The sequence below is a fragment of the Ammospiza caudacuta genome, chromosome 7 (genome assembly GCF_027887145.1).
Source record: "Ammospiza caudacuta isolate bAmmCau1 chromosome 7, bAmmCau1.pri, whole genome shotgun sequence".
In the NCBI taxonomy this organism is placed as follows: Eukaryota; Metazoa; Chordata; class Aves; order Passeriformes; family Passerellidae; genus Ammospiza; species Ammospiza caudacuta.
Window position 1 is genome coordinate 38,727,831 of NC_080599.1, and position 12,446 is coordinate 38,740,276.

A 12,446-nucleotide genomic window follows, 5' to 3' on the forward strand; every position below is an offset into this window, starting at 1 on the left:
TCTCAGTTCTTCTCCCTGCTGCCACATTTCTCCTCTGTGCAAAAGGAGGAAGAAAATACTCAGTGACCTGATGGGGCTGCCAAGGGAAAGTTGAAGGTCTCCCATTAATTCCAGACTAAAAATGACAAATTCATCTTCTACGACAATTAAATGAAGTCAGTAATTGATGCTAATTGATCTTCAGCCGAGAGGGCTCTTACTGCTTTGCTGTGCTCTCCCTGATGCTCTGGCGCTTTCCTCTCTTCCTCACTTCCCTCTGCAGCCCCCTGGCCATGGGGATGTCCCCAGAGCCCCAACAGCTGCTCCTGCACTTGCCCAGCTCCACCAGCCCTATGCATCTTTTTTGGCTGCTCACTTTGTGGAGTTTGCATTTATTTTCTCTCTCTTTTTTTTTTTTTTTTTGGAGGCAGGTACCAGGCCTGGCTGCTGTGCTAGCGACAAAGGATTTATAGCCTACAGCTGTGTAGGTTTCCACTTAATTTTTATAAGCCCAGCATAAGAGCCAGCGGGGGGTAAAGCACACTTGGATTTTCTCTACTTAAAATATTACAATGTTAGCACTTTTGCCTGAGCCCTGAAAAGGGGGCTGTGGGGGGGCTGGGTGCATGTGTGTGTGTATGTGTGTGTTTGGAGTTTTTTGGTCTTGTTTTTTCTTCTTTTTTTTTCCCTTTTTTATGAGAGCCCTTTAATCTCGAGCCAATATGTCAAAATCAAATTAAGCCTTGGAAGGGGAGCGGGCTCAGCGTGCCAAGCTCGCTCGCTGGGCTGTAAATGTACAATTGTTTCTGGGAGCTGTTATTAAAGCGAGGTGAGGGCTGCCTGTTCGGGGACCCTGACGTCACATCCTCCAGCCGGGCTTGGAAAGCAGCCATGGGAGCAGGGGGACAGGGCTCGGACACGTGGTGACCACGGGGAGGGGATGGAACCGTGGTGTCCCCTGAGCAGAGGGAGGTGGCACCAGCCCCTGCGTGGATGGGCTCGTGGTGGCCCCGGCAGAGGAACCCCTGGGCATCCTTTGGGACCCCTGGGGACATGGCTTGTGCTTCCACACAGAAGAGCAGGTTGGGAACTCCTGAAGGAATCACCAGAGGGGGTGGGTTTGGGGCTTGCAGCAGGGTGTGGGTTTTGGAGGTGGAGGAGTTTACTCAACCAGACCATCCCATGGCCCTTCTGGAGAAGCAAAAGGGGCAAATCAGGGGTGTTTTTTAGTTTCCTGACTAAAGGTCCTAATGTGTTTTGGTTGAGAGGCCCAGTTCTAGCCCAACCTAAACCCTTTCATCAGGGTAGGGGGCCTGGCCAAGAGCATCACCTGCAAAACTCCTTGCAAGGTATGGTACAGCATCACTAATCTGGGGCAGCCAGGCCTCTGTGGGACCTTGGTTAGGGGCAGATCTTGGTTGTCATTCCTATTTCCTTTCCTTGATGTGGAAGTAGGATTTGGGGTATTCTGTTGTGGGGTTCACACTCTGAAACTAGGTCATGAGCCACTTTCAGGGGGTTTTATTGTGGTGAGGTGCTGCCATCAACACTGCCATGAGTGTTCTGAACCCACATTTCTGCTCAGCTTTGCTGAAAGCAAAGTAGCAGCAATGAAAATACTGTAAAGTATCACTGTTCTTCACCTGAGACAGTTAATAATTATCCATAATGCTGGTATTTGACATTATATTTAAACTGTGCAGGTCTTTAAGGTGGTCACTTACCACTTTATTTCATGCAGTGGAAGTGAAACAGGCTGGAGAAGCATGGGGGACAGTGAGGAGGTGTGCTGGCACACTGAGATCTGTTTACTGCCCTCTCCCTCTGACCTGACTTCGATTTCTGCAGATGCCAAGGCAGGTGGTCCCTGCTCCATATCCCCAAATCCCTGGTTTGAGTGCACCAGCATGGGCAGCTTCATGGGAAGCCATAGGGGACTGGATGCTGTGGTCCCAGCAGCTTTGCCATCAACACTGGGATGAGCACCCAGCACAAGGACAGCCAGCAGACCTCGCACCTCCTCTTGGCCATGCCGCACTGGGCAGGAGAGGCCAGCTAAGGTTCAGAGTAATTAGTCCTGGTTTGAGGCAGTGCTAGTGAGACGGAGCAAAGCTGCCCTGATGGGGCTGTCTGGCCATGAGCCAGGAGCTCCACGCCCTGCTGGGCTGTCCTGGGTGGACACGTGAGCTCACCAGGAGCAAACTGAGAGACACAAACAGGATGCTCTGGCAGGGTGTCAGGCACTGTGGTGAGCATTCCCTGGGCTCCAAGGGCCATCAGCAGCAGTTCTGCATCAGCCAGGCCATGTGGCAGAGAAGGCATGTGCCCGCTGCAGGCCACTCTCACTGGTCTTGCTGGGTCATCCTTGGGGCCAACAGCGTGGGGAGTTGTGTTCTCAGGTCCTTATGGGTCCCACTAAATCCTATGTAATATACTGTAAATAATGTTTATGGCTGATATTGGTGGTTTACAGAGAAAAACTAAAGTCCAGCTGCAAAGCTACAAAGAAGTGAACTGTATGCAAAGGGCAATGGCACCAGCAGCTCCTTCTGAGCCCTGACCTGTTTTCTGGCCAAGTTTCACTGGGTCTTAGGGAGAATGTCACTTGCACCAGCTGCCTCTGGCTCTGGTGCTGCTCATCAGCTACACATGGCTCCCAACTCTTGGCCATAAGTGAGACCGACAGTCACTTGCAAAGTGAAAATAAATTACTTTCTGCAAGGCACACAGGGAATCATCACTGAGGGCTGAGATAAATGCAAAGCACGGGGAAACTGAGGCAAGGACTTGAGCTTCAGGTCATGTAGCAATGGTCTGTCAGAGCCAGGAGGAAGACTGAGAGCCTTTGTGTCACCTTCCTTGTGTCTCTGTGGCTGGTGCCTGACATATCACATGGGGATTCAACCCACATGCATGGGACCATGGAAATGCCAGTGTGTCAGAGGCACCCAAAATACCCCACACCCCTTTTCCCACAGCTCTGCAGCCTGACCAGCAGGCAGGACTGTGCCTGTGAGAGCACAGGGGTTGCTCAGCGATTCCCAGATGTGCTGTGCTCACTGTTTTCCGGGAAGCCAGCGGCCTGAGCAGAGATAAATAAGTGATACAGACATCTCTGCGCTGAACACACGCGACGCGCTCCCTCCCGCTCCCCCAACCCACGCACACAGTTCTATTAATCCTGACAAATTATGACGTACAGACGTGTAATGCAAACTGATTCATCATACATTCAAATCTGCAGTGTGGGAGCAGCGGGAGGGCAGAGGCAGACAAGTGTATTACACGGATAATGTATTTGACGTATTAATAAAACCAGCCGCATTGCTCAATCTGGAGAGAGGGAGGGATGCCGATACATCATGACAGATCACATATTGATGGAATCCAGATGTTGGGAATCATAGTCTTGGGGCCTTTCTTGTATTGACTAAAGGTAAAAAATGCAGGCTGTCAGCACATTAAATCTCTGCTCTGCTCACGGAGGCTGGGGGATAATTATTTATTTGTGGAGGACAGGGAACTGCTCCTTGTGTCCCCTGTCCTGTTAGCCCAGCCATCTGCAACTGAAGGTCAGGTAAAAATTTTTAACCCTCTCACTATTTTGTTACCTATGGGCTGCAATGACGAGCTGGAGCACATGTTACTATGGTCCCATCATCCTGAAATTCTTGGTTCAGCTGATAGAAATCAGTGTCAGAATGATCCCAGCTGAGCACCTAGCCTTGGATTTTCAGTCAGTGAGACACTCAAAAAACTCCCCCCTTATCTTTGCCTGCAATGCTGCTGGTTTCTGTGTTTTGCTCCTCTTGGACAGGGATGCACATTCTGAGTGGTTTTGAGGAAGCATTACATTTATGGTTATACACATATATGTATGTGTATCCATAACATATTTTTAGTATTTTTCAGGGAAAGATATTCCGTTACTCACACACTTCCATGAGTAAAGGTCATTGTGCCAGTAACAACTCCTACTTTAATTTTACCTTGCTGAGTCTTTTTAGAATGAAACTGTCTTGTTTCAGATCTGTTTGGGTTGGACACCCTTTAAGGGCTGCTCGTGTTGGTGAAGCCTGATTGACTTTGGCTTGTGTGTGACAAGGCGTTAAGCACATGGTAACATTATCTATTAGGGGACACAAATAAATGCATGAGTGTCCTGGTTTGGCTTTGTGCTCCTCCAGGGGAATACTGCCTTTCCCTCAGGCATCTTTCTGTTGCCGTGGGTTAAACCCGCTGCTGGTGCCTGGCCAGCACAGCAGGACGAAATGACACTGAGAAGATGACAGAGCTTTGTGCTAATGCTCTTCCCAGGGTTGTTGCCAGCCTGGACAAGGTGCTGGCTGTGTATTTCTGGGCCCTGCCCTGCATGCTCACGTTAGCTGCAGACGGGAAGGACCAGGAGGTGGCTGGGACACAAATGGACATTACCTGGAAGGCCAGGGCAGCTCAAAGGAGAGATGTGGATTTCAAAAGTAACAAACGTGCAGTAAAAAGGGGGAGATATTTGAGCATTAGGAAGTGTTTAAATGCTTTCTTGGATGCAGATCACTGGGACTTACATATAGGAGCCTATAGAACCAGTAAATAGACTCAGAGAGCAAGAGAGAAAAACTCTATATTGGAACAATAGAACTATATACATATATTTATATACATAAAGTAGAGAAATACTGTCTTATATTATATACAACTAATATTTGGAGCCTATAGAACTACTTGCACGGTTTTTCTCTCCTACCAGAATGGATCAAAAATCAGGAATAACAAAATTTAGGGAAATACAAAAGCAGACATTGACATATTGGTATTTTCCCCAGGGAAGCCCAGTGAGTATCTACCATGGGCCTGTGCCCATTGGAGGGAAATGCAGGGACTCCTGTGGTGTGCATGTGCCCAGGGCCACTCTGGCAGCCTTGTAGAGCACTCCTCAAATCCTCTGCTCCTGGGGAGGGTAGCCCAAATTGCAGCCATGCTGAAGGATTAGCCTCCCTGAGCCTTCCTAAGCATGTCCCCAGCCTCCTCAATGGTGTGGCAGTGGGGCAGTGGGTTTGCTGTGTGGGAGCAAGCCTGTCTCATGCTCTGGGGTCAGGGCTCCACCATCTCTCCACAGCTTTGCAGTCTCAGCCCATTGAGTGTGAGTCACCGACTCCCTCTTGAGCTGTGGGTGACCTACACCATGCAGGGCTGGCAAGAGCAAGGACACAAGTCCCACGGAGTCCCAAAGTGCCTTTAAAACTCATTCTTTAACCTCTGGAAACGGTTTCCTTGCGTGTGAAATGGAGACAATAAACACCTGAGATGAAAGGGCAGCTTTACTCTGCTTAGATAAAGGGGTTGCTCTTTCCCTGGACTCATTGGGTACAAGTGGATGTGCTGGCAGGGAGAGCTCACCAGCCCCAGAAAGTAGCAAGGTCCTTTTTCAAGTTGGAGGAAAGCATCTTAGAGGAAATATAAATTGAGTGGGGAGGACTTGAAAGCAGGGAGGGCTTCTCAGATGGGGAGCCAGAGAAAATGATGGAGGGAACGTAAGAATGACAAAGCATGTCGTTCCAGTGGAGTGCAAGATGATTTGCTTTAGCTCATTAAATACTGCAATAAAATATTAATAGTTATTGTCCCTCTATTTTTTGTAATTATCCTTGCAAAGAAGGATCTGCTGCAAGTCACTAATGTATTCCCAGCAGCGGGTTGCTTTTTAATACGGTGATGGCAGTCAGGGGTGAGGAGGGGGGGAATGAAAGCGTTTATGTGCGGCCAGAAAATAGTTGTATGATCAGGGTCGTTAAAGAACCAGCACTGTCTACAGAGGGAGGGGCAGAACGAGGGGAAGAGGAGGTCGCAGGGAAAGGAAGAGGATGCAGGTCAACCAGGGAGCACTCAGGAAAGGATGAGATTTGAGGACAGTCTGGTGTCTGCATCCCGCCTAATCCCAAGGAAGAAATCTGTGCAGCCCAGTGTGCCTGGATGGTTGCTGGCAAATGTGGTGATTTCTCCACCCGATCAAGCTGATGCAGCTATGAAGGACCCTGGAAGTGCCAGGCTCCTGCTCCAGGTGCTGAGGTGCTCTGAGGGGTCAGCCCAGGCACATGGGAGGAAGATCTCAGGGTGCTGCATGACCTTGGAGGGTCCCCTCCACCACAGCCCTCTGCAAGGCAGATCTGGTGCATATCAGCTGTGCCCTGCCTGTCAGTGTCCCTTCTCCTGTGCCTGTCCCTGAGGCTGTCCTTGCCCTGGTCAGTGCCATAGCTTGTGCTGTCACCTCCAGGTTCTTGGACCTCAGGATCTCTCAGTGGTCAGAGGACCCTTTGCAGGGGTTTCATCTGTGAAAGGTCCCCAGGGTAGCTGGGGACCAAGATGATGACTGGTGGGTCAGACACCATCTGTGGCACTAACAGGCTCTGGCAGAAAGCTTTAAAAAGTGGGGTGGAATGTGTCCTGCCAGCAGCAAAGACCCTCTCTAAGGCTTGAAGCTTCTGCAGCAGCACCAAGATCCCACCCCACTGTGCTCAGGCCAGGAGACACCTGGCTGTATTTCTATTCCTGGTTCCTGCTGCATGAGCACAGTGGGATGCAGTGAGGCTCTCTGCTGAGCCTGGGCAAAGCTATGGGCACACACCACACGGTGCAGATGGGCCTTTTCCAGCTGGGGACAGCCCATGGTGTCTGGGGTGGGTGAGCAAAGGCTGAGTTCCAGCAAAGAGCTCCTGGCGTGTGAGACAGGGCTTGTGATCATGGTGATGTGGCTTGGAAAGCCTTGGCTGGAGGAGACAGAACATTCTCTGCCATCAGAGGTGGTGACAGCAGGGATCAGGCATCCTCAGGCTCCTGTCCCTAGGCAGGGAAAGCTCAGGAACGCAGATGCTGGTTGGTAGCATGAGCAGCAGCAGCAGGACAGTGCCATGAGCCCACCTCAGGGAGCAAAGCCTGTCCTGGGGATCCACCCATCTCTGTGTCCAGGCAAGCTGAGGGCTGGGCAGCCACATCCATGATGCTCCTGCTTCCCGAGCTGGAGGAGAGACCATGTCCTCGGCCCCTCTCACATCCCATCAGCTGACCCTTGGAAGAGAAACGGTGCTGACAGGTATCTAAGCGAGGCAGAATTAAGGGAAATGATAATAAATGTAGATGGTCAGGCAGGGGAATGAAATGATCCATCTTTTGCATGTTAGTCAAGAGGTGCTCGCAGGCTCCCCCCCTCCCTGCTCCCATTCAATCAGGGCCTGTCAGACTTCCAGCAGGTTGGCATTTTTGTGAAGAATCTCTCGGCTAAAAATTGTTGTCATTCCTATTTCCTTGTTATCAGTTGGCGGCACCTCGGCGGAGCCCGGAGATTAACGCGGAATCGCCGGGCGAGCATCCATTCCCAAAGAGCCCTATCCATTACGGCGAGCTCGGCGGGTCCCTCCCGCCTCACCTCCCACATTCATCATCTTTAACGCTGACAGCCCGGCGCAGGCCTTTCAAATTTATCTCGCCGCGTCCCGGGCAGGCTCTATCCGTCAAACTGCAGAGAGGGAGCGAGCGGAGCGCCTTCTCCTCTCCCCTGTACATCGGGGAGGGAGGGGGGGAAACAACCTGCCCGTGTGAGGGACTCGGTAAAAGATTGGTCCGAGATACACAATTAATCATGGCTCGCATCAATTTGCTTGATTTACTCCCTGGAGGGAGAAGGGGCGTAAACACGGCGTGTGCAGAGGCAGTGTGGAAACATAATGTGTCTGTCTATAGGAAAAACATTAACACATCATCCCCGTTGTGGGTGATTGATGGGGAACGGGACAGGGACAGCCCAGAGCTGGCAGGGTGACAGAGAGCCAGGAGCTTGCCAGAAAGATGGACCCAACGGAGATGAACCTCAAGGGCCACTGGTCAGGGCAGGTGGCACTTGGCACACCTGACCCACCTTTCAGTGCTCCTCACAAGGTGGCAGCCCATTCCAGGTGTCTCCCCCCACACTGCAAGCCTCTGGGTGGGGAAGGGAGGTGGGAAGGGAAGCTTCCAGCCATTCTCTGGGTACAAGGCAGGTGCTTCAAGGTACAGATGTGTGAAATGTCCCCGTCTTCAGGGTGATGCAGAATCCCAAGCAAAACTGCTTTTGCACATAAAAATCTCCGAGGCGTATTTTGTGTTCGCTACCGTGTCCTAAATAGGTGTCCATGCAGCTCACTCTGCCTTACTCCCCGTGAATTCTTCCTGTAAATAATGGTTTTTGCCTGTCCCTGGAGGTGGGTGCGTTTCAGGATGAGATCCAAATGTGCAGAGCATGCTTGTGAAGCCCTTCAGTAGCCCTCAGGGTGAGAGATGCCGTAGCAATGAAAGATGCTGTTATTATTAGATCCCAAGCACTGGGTTGTGCCATCCCTTGATGGCTCTGGCGAAGAGGCTGACTTTTATGGAGAAAGTTACTGCTGTATTTACAATCCAAACCTCCTTGTAACCAGCTGCAGGGTGGAGGAGGAAATGCAGAGAGAGTGTGTGATGATTTAGTGTGTCCTTCTTGCGTGCCTTTCAGCCAAGGAGCCTTTTCCCTCCTTCACCAGCCCATGCTTGGCAGGGCTCTGGCTCTGTGATCACACCCCAAAGGGGAGTGGGAGGAGAGGTTTAACCAAGGCCAGAATGGGGGACCAAGAGCCTGAAGACTCAAGTCACAGACTTGTGTCTTCCTTGGTGAAATCTTTGTGTAAATCCATGGTATCCTGACCTCGTTGGGCCAAGTACTGCATTTCCCACTAGCTGTCAGGAATGTCACCATGTTTGCAGGTGAATATGGGGTTTTGTGAGAGCTCACTGCCACGAAGGACATCTGATATACCTGATAGGTATAGGGAATAACCAAGGTAATAGGAATACAGGAATATTGAGACAGCAACCTTCAATGTAAGGGTTGTGCAGGATGAGCTGATGCAGTTACCAGCTCTTAACAGACAGACCTGTCTCCCCAGGCAATTTGCAGACCATGGGCCATTCTTATACTCAGCACTCTTCCTGCTATGAGCTGCAAATGCTTCCACTGGTTAGCTAGTAGTGGTGTTGGACAGGTTCACTCCTCCCCAGCCATGTTCCTTGGTTGGGACCTTCCTGCAGGTGCACCTGTCATTTGGGATCTGAACACACATCAATTTCCACATACGTGTTTCTTAACATGTCTAGGGAGGGGTTTAAAAGCTGGTCTTTTAGCTCTTCCACTGCCTTCCTGCATGGGCTTTCCTTTAGCTGCACTCCAGAATTTCCACCTGGGAGGAAAAGATGCTGACACAGAGAGATCTGTCACCCACAGACCAATGGACAGTGCTTTGTAAGTCAAAAATGGGTGAAACAGGTGTGGTCTGCCTGAAATGAAACATGGAGCTCTGTGGAATTGAGTGTCCAAATAGACTGTCCATTATTGGCCTTCCATTTGCAGGTCCTTAGGAGAACAGCCTGCCTTGTCTGTCAGTCCAGCTATCAGTACAGTGCTTCAGACTGCTCCTGTTTATGATTCATGGAGTATGAATTAAATTCTGAAAATTAGCACTCCTACTGGGGGCTACTCCCACCCTCAGGCAAATTCTCATCCCTTCTCTGTGATGTGCAGGTGTGCCTGATACACCCAGGAGCATCCCTCCTAGGAGCAGCTGCTGTCCCCAAAGCAGCCAGGCTGAGCTCAGCCAGGACCAGCTCCATGACCCACATTTCTGGGCTTGCTTATGGCTTAAATTTATCAGTTTAATGTAGTTTTGTTCTCCCCTGATTTAGTTGCATCTGAAGAGGGGTTTTGTTTCATTTTATCTTGTGGAAATTACTCACAACTTTGTAGTGGCTGTTTAATATATATGTGTATATATATATATATATATATATATATATATATATGTATATGCTGGGTTTTACAGCCCATTTTTATCACCTTTTTATTATCTCGGGTCAAAAGCTTTACTGGGTTGCATTCAGGGAATTATGCAAACTAAGAGAAAATACCATAGCAAAACTATAGATTTTCTCATTAAACTCTGCTTGGACATGTAGTTATTGTAGTAAAACTCTAGTAACTATTACAGGCCCTAATATAAAATTATAGTTTGACACCTCAGCGTGATTGGCCTTGCACTGCGGTTAAATTAACCCTTTCCATCCCTTGCCTGCTCACACTAAAGGCTGGAAGTTGGCCAGCTGGACTCAGTGGGCAAGCTGGGGTGGCTGTTTGAGGGCTTGGGCTGGGGCTGCAGCCACGACCCCTCTGTGGTCCAGTTCCAGCAGCTCCAGAGTGGCTTTGTCTGAGCTATCAAAAAACCCCGCTCCAGCAAGAACTGAGAATAGTGGAATGATGGCTGAATAAAGGAAGATCCTGTAAGTCCAGGTGGATAAGGTCCAGCAAGGTAGGAATTTGCTGAAGTTTGCAGCAGTTTCTCATCCCAGAAATTGCTTTGTTCCTGGCGCCCAAGGACTGTGCAATTCTCCCTGCTCCGTGCACAGTGGATTTAAGGAGCGATAAGCATATTCAGCGACTTAATTATCTCAGACGAGATTTTCTTCTCAATTACACTCAAGTAAATCTGAAGTGATTCCATTCAAATGGATGATCTTAGTCCACCCTTGTAAAAAGTAAAATCAGATAAAACATTGTCCATGCATGTTAGCAAATCTCCACGCCTTTGCTGTGTCACTGCAGCAATGCTGGGAGGTTTTGGGACCATCTGAACCAGTGGCAGTCTGTGTTTAAAACAACTTGGATGGTCCAGCAGGGATGGGGGACTATTTCCTTCTGATTGCCTGATTAACATTTTAAAACCATGTTGATAATAACCTGGGGTAGTGTGACAGTTCAGCAACTTCATTCGGGGGAAACACTTAATCATATTTATTATGTAAACACAGCTTGCCATGCCCCCATTAAATTATTAATAGTACCATTAACATATTTACATATAAATCTTATAGCAATTGATGGAAATGGCTCCAAGAACCTTGCGTTAGCTCTCTTTTTATAATGGATTCTCTCTTGCAAATACCCATTTATTAAAGAGACAAAATATTAATTTTTTGTTAAATGTTCATGTCAAAAATGTCACCTTTGCAGTTTTGCAAATTGCCATTTATGCAAAACCTACTGGTTGGTATTTTCCTGTCTTAAAAATGGCCTGTTTAAAAATATTGCTTCAATAGGCGCAGTTAAGGAGAAAAAGAATAAAGATATTTCGGTGATCTGGGCAAATTTTTTGCATTTTCATTAGTGATGAAATTGATAAGTTGAGCCAGACAAAACCAGGGGTTTGTTCCATCACTCCACACCTGGAGGTACCCTAAAATGCCTGGGGCTTAACCACTGAGCAAAACATACACAGCTCCTTCAGTATCCTAAGGAAATAGGCGGAATGAGGGAAACAGAAGAGTGTAGAGGGTATGAAGGATTTACTGGATAGGATAAGGAGAAGAGGTTGGAGGGTAGGTTAGTCCTTCTCTGGTTTCTCCTCTAAATTCTGCATCTTTCTTAATCAGCCCTGCTCTGCTAACAAGCCTAATTAGGCTATATACTGTAATTCCTTCATACCTTCCAGGTAGCAGTGTCCAAGGGTGATTCATTCTCAGGACTGCCAACTTTCACAAGTTTATCACAAGACTCTCAGGATTTTTTTTTTAATTTTGCTTCTAATAGTTTAAGCCTCTGCAATGAAATGATGGTATAAGAATCTCAGTTTTCCTTTAAATAAATGGAAAATGCACTCTTTGAGCCCCTGCAGTCAGGGCAGAAGGCTTAAATATGTGCTCTGAGCCTGGTCCTTAAAGCGTAGAAACCAAAGAGTAAAGACAAAGATAACTGCAGGGTGGTGGACTTGTGGGATAATTTAGGTTGAAAGAGGCTTAGGAGGTCACAGTACACTTAATTTCTGATGCATCTGATAGTTAAATGGCACTTTCCTTTAGCATTTTTTGTATTAAAAACAGTAAGGCATAGCTCACAGTTTTGTGTGAACTGTGTGTTCCATTCATCTCCATATGGTGAAGCACAAAGCTCCACCGAGAGCCCTCCAGTGCTCCCACAGACATCCCACCCTGGCAGGTCTGAGCTGAGCAGGCAGGGATAAAACCAGTTTGCTGGGAAGGAGCCATAACTGGGACCTGGCAAGGGGCTCCTGTGCCAGCTCTGCTCAGGACACCTGACCTTGGCAAGTTGTGCCTCCCTCCCACACCACCCTGTTCCCACCTGAATGCAGGGCTGAGCAAGGCTCTTTCCCTTCTGGGGAATTATTGGAGAATTAGACCTTATTATGGTAATGCAGGAGCCAAAGAAAGACAGAAGAAGCATTACAAGGGTTTTTTTTCCCTTTCTCAATTAAATGAATGTTCTCCTAAGCCATCGTGCCCAGCCCTCGTGTGTGCTGTTACAATTGTCTCTAAAAACTCTGTCTGATTTTTCAAGCAATTTCTCACGAAACAGGCACTTTCAGAAAAATCATAAGAAAGCAATCGTTTCAAATTGGTCA

The 12,446-nt window shown here is 48.5% G+C and overlaps 1 protein-coding gene across 1 annotated transcript in view; it reads left to right on the forward strand.

Moving 5' to 3' along the window:
* RNF220 (ring finger protein 220) overlaps nt 1-12,446 on the forward strand; it is a 214,500-nt gene that overhangs the window by 105,704 nt on the left and 96,350 nt on the right. The window lies entirely within an intron of this gene.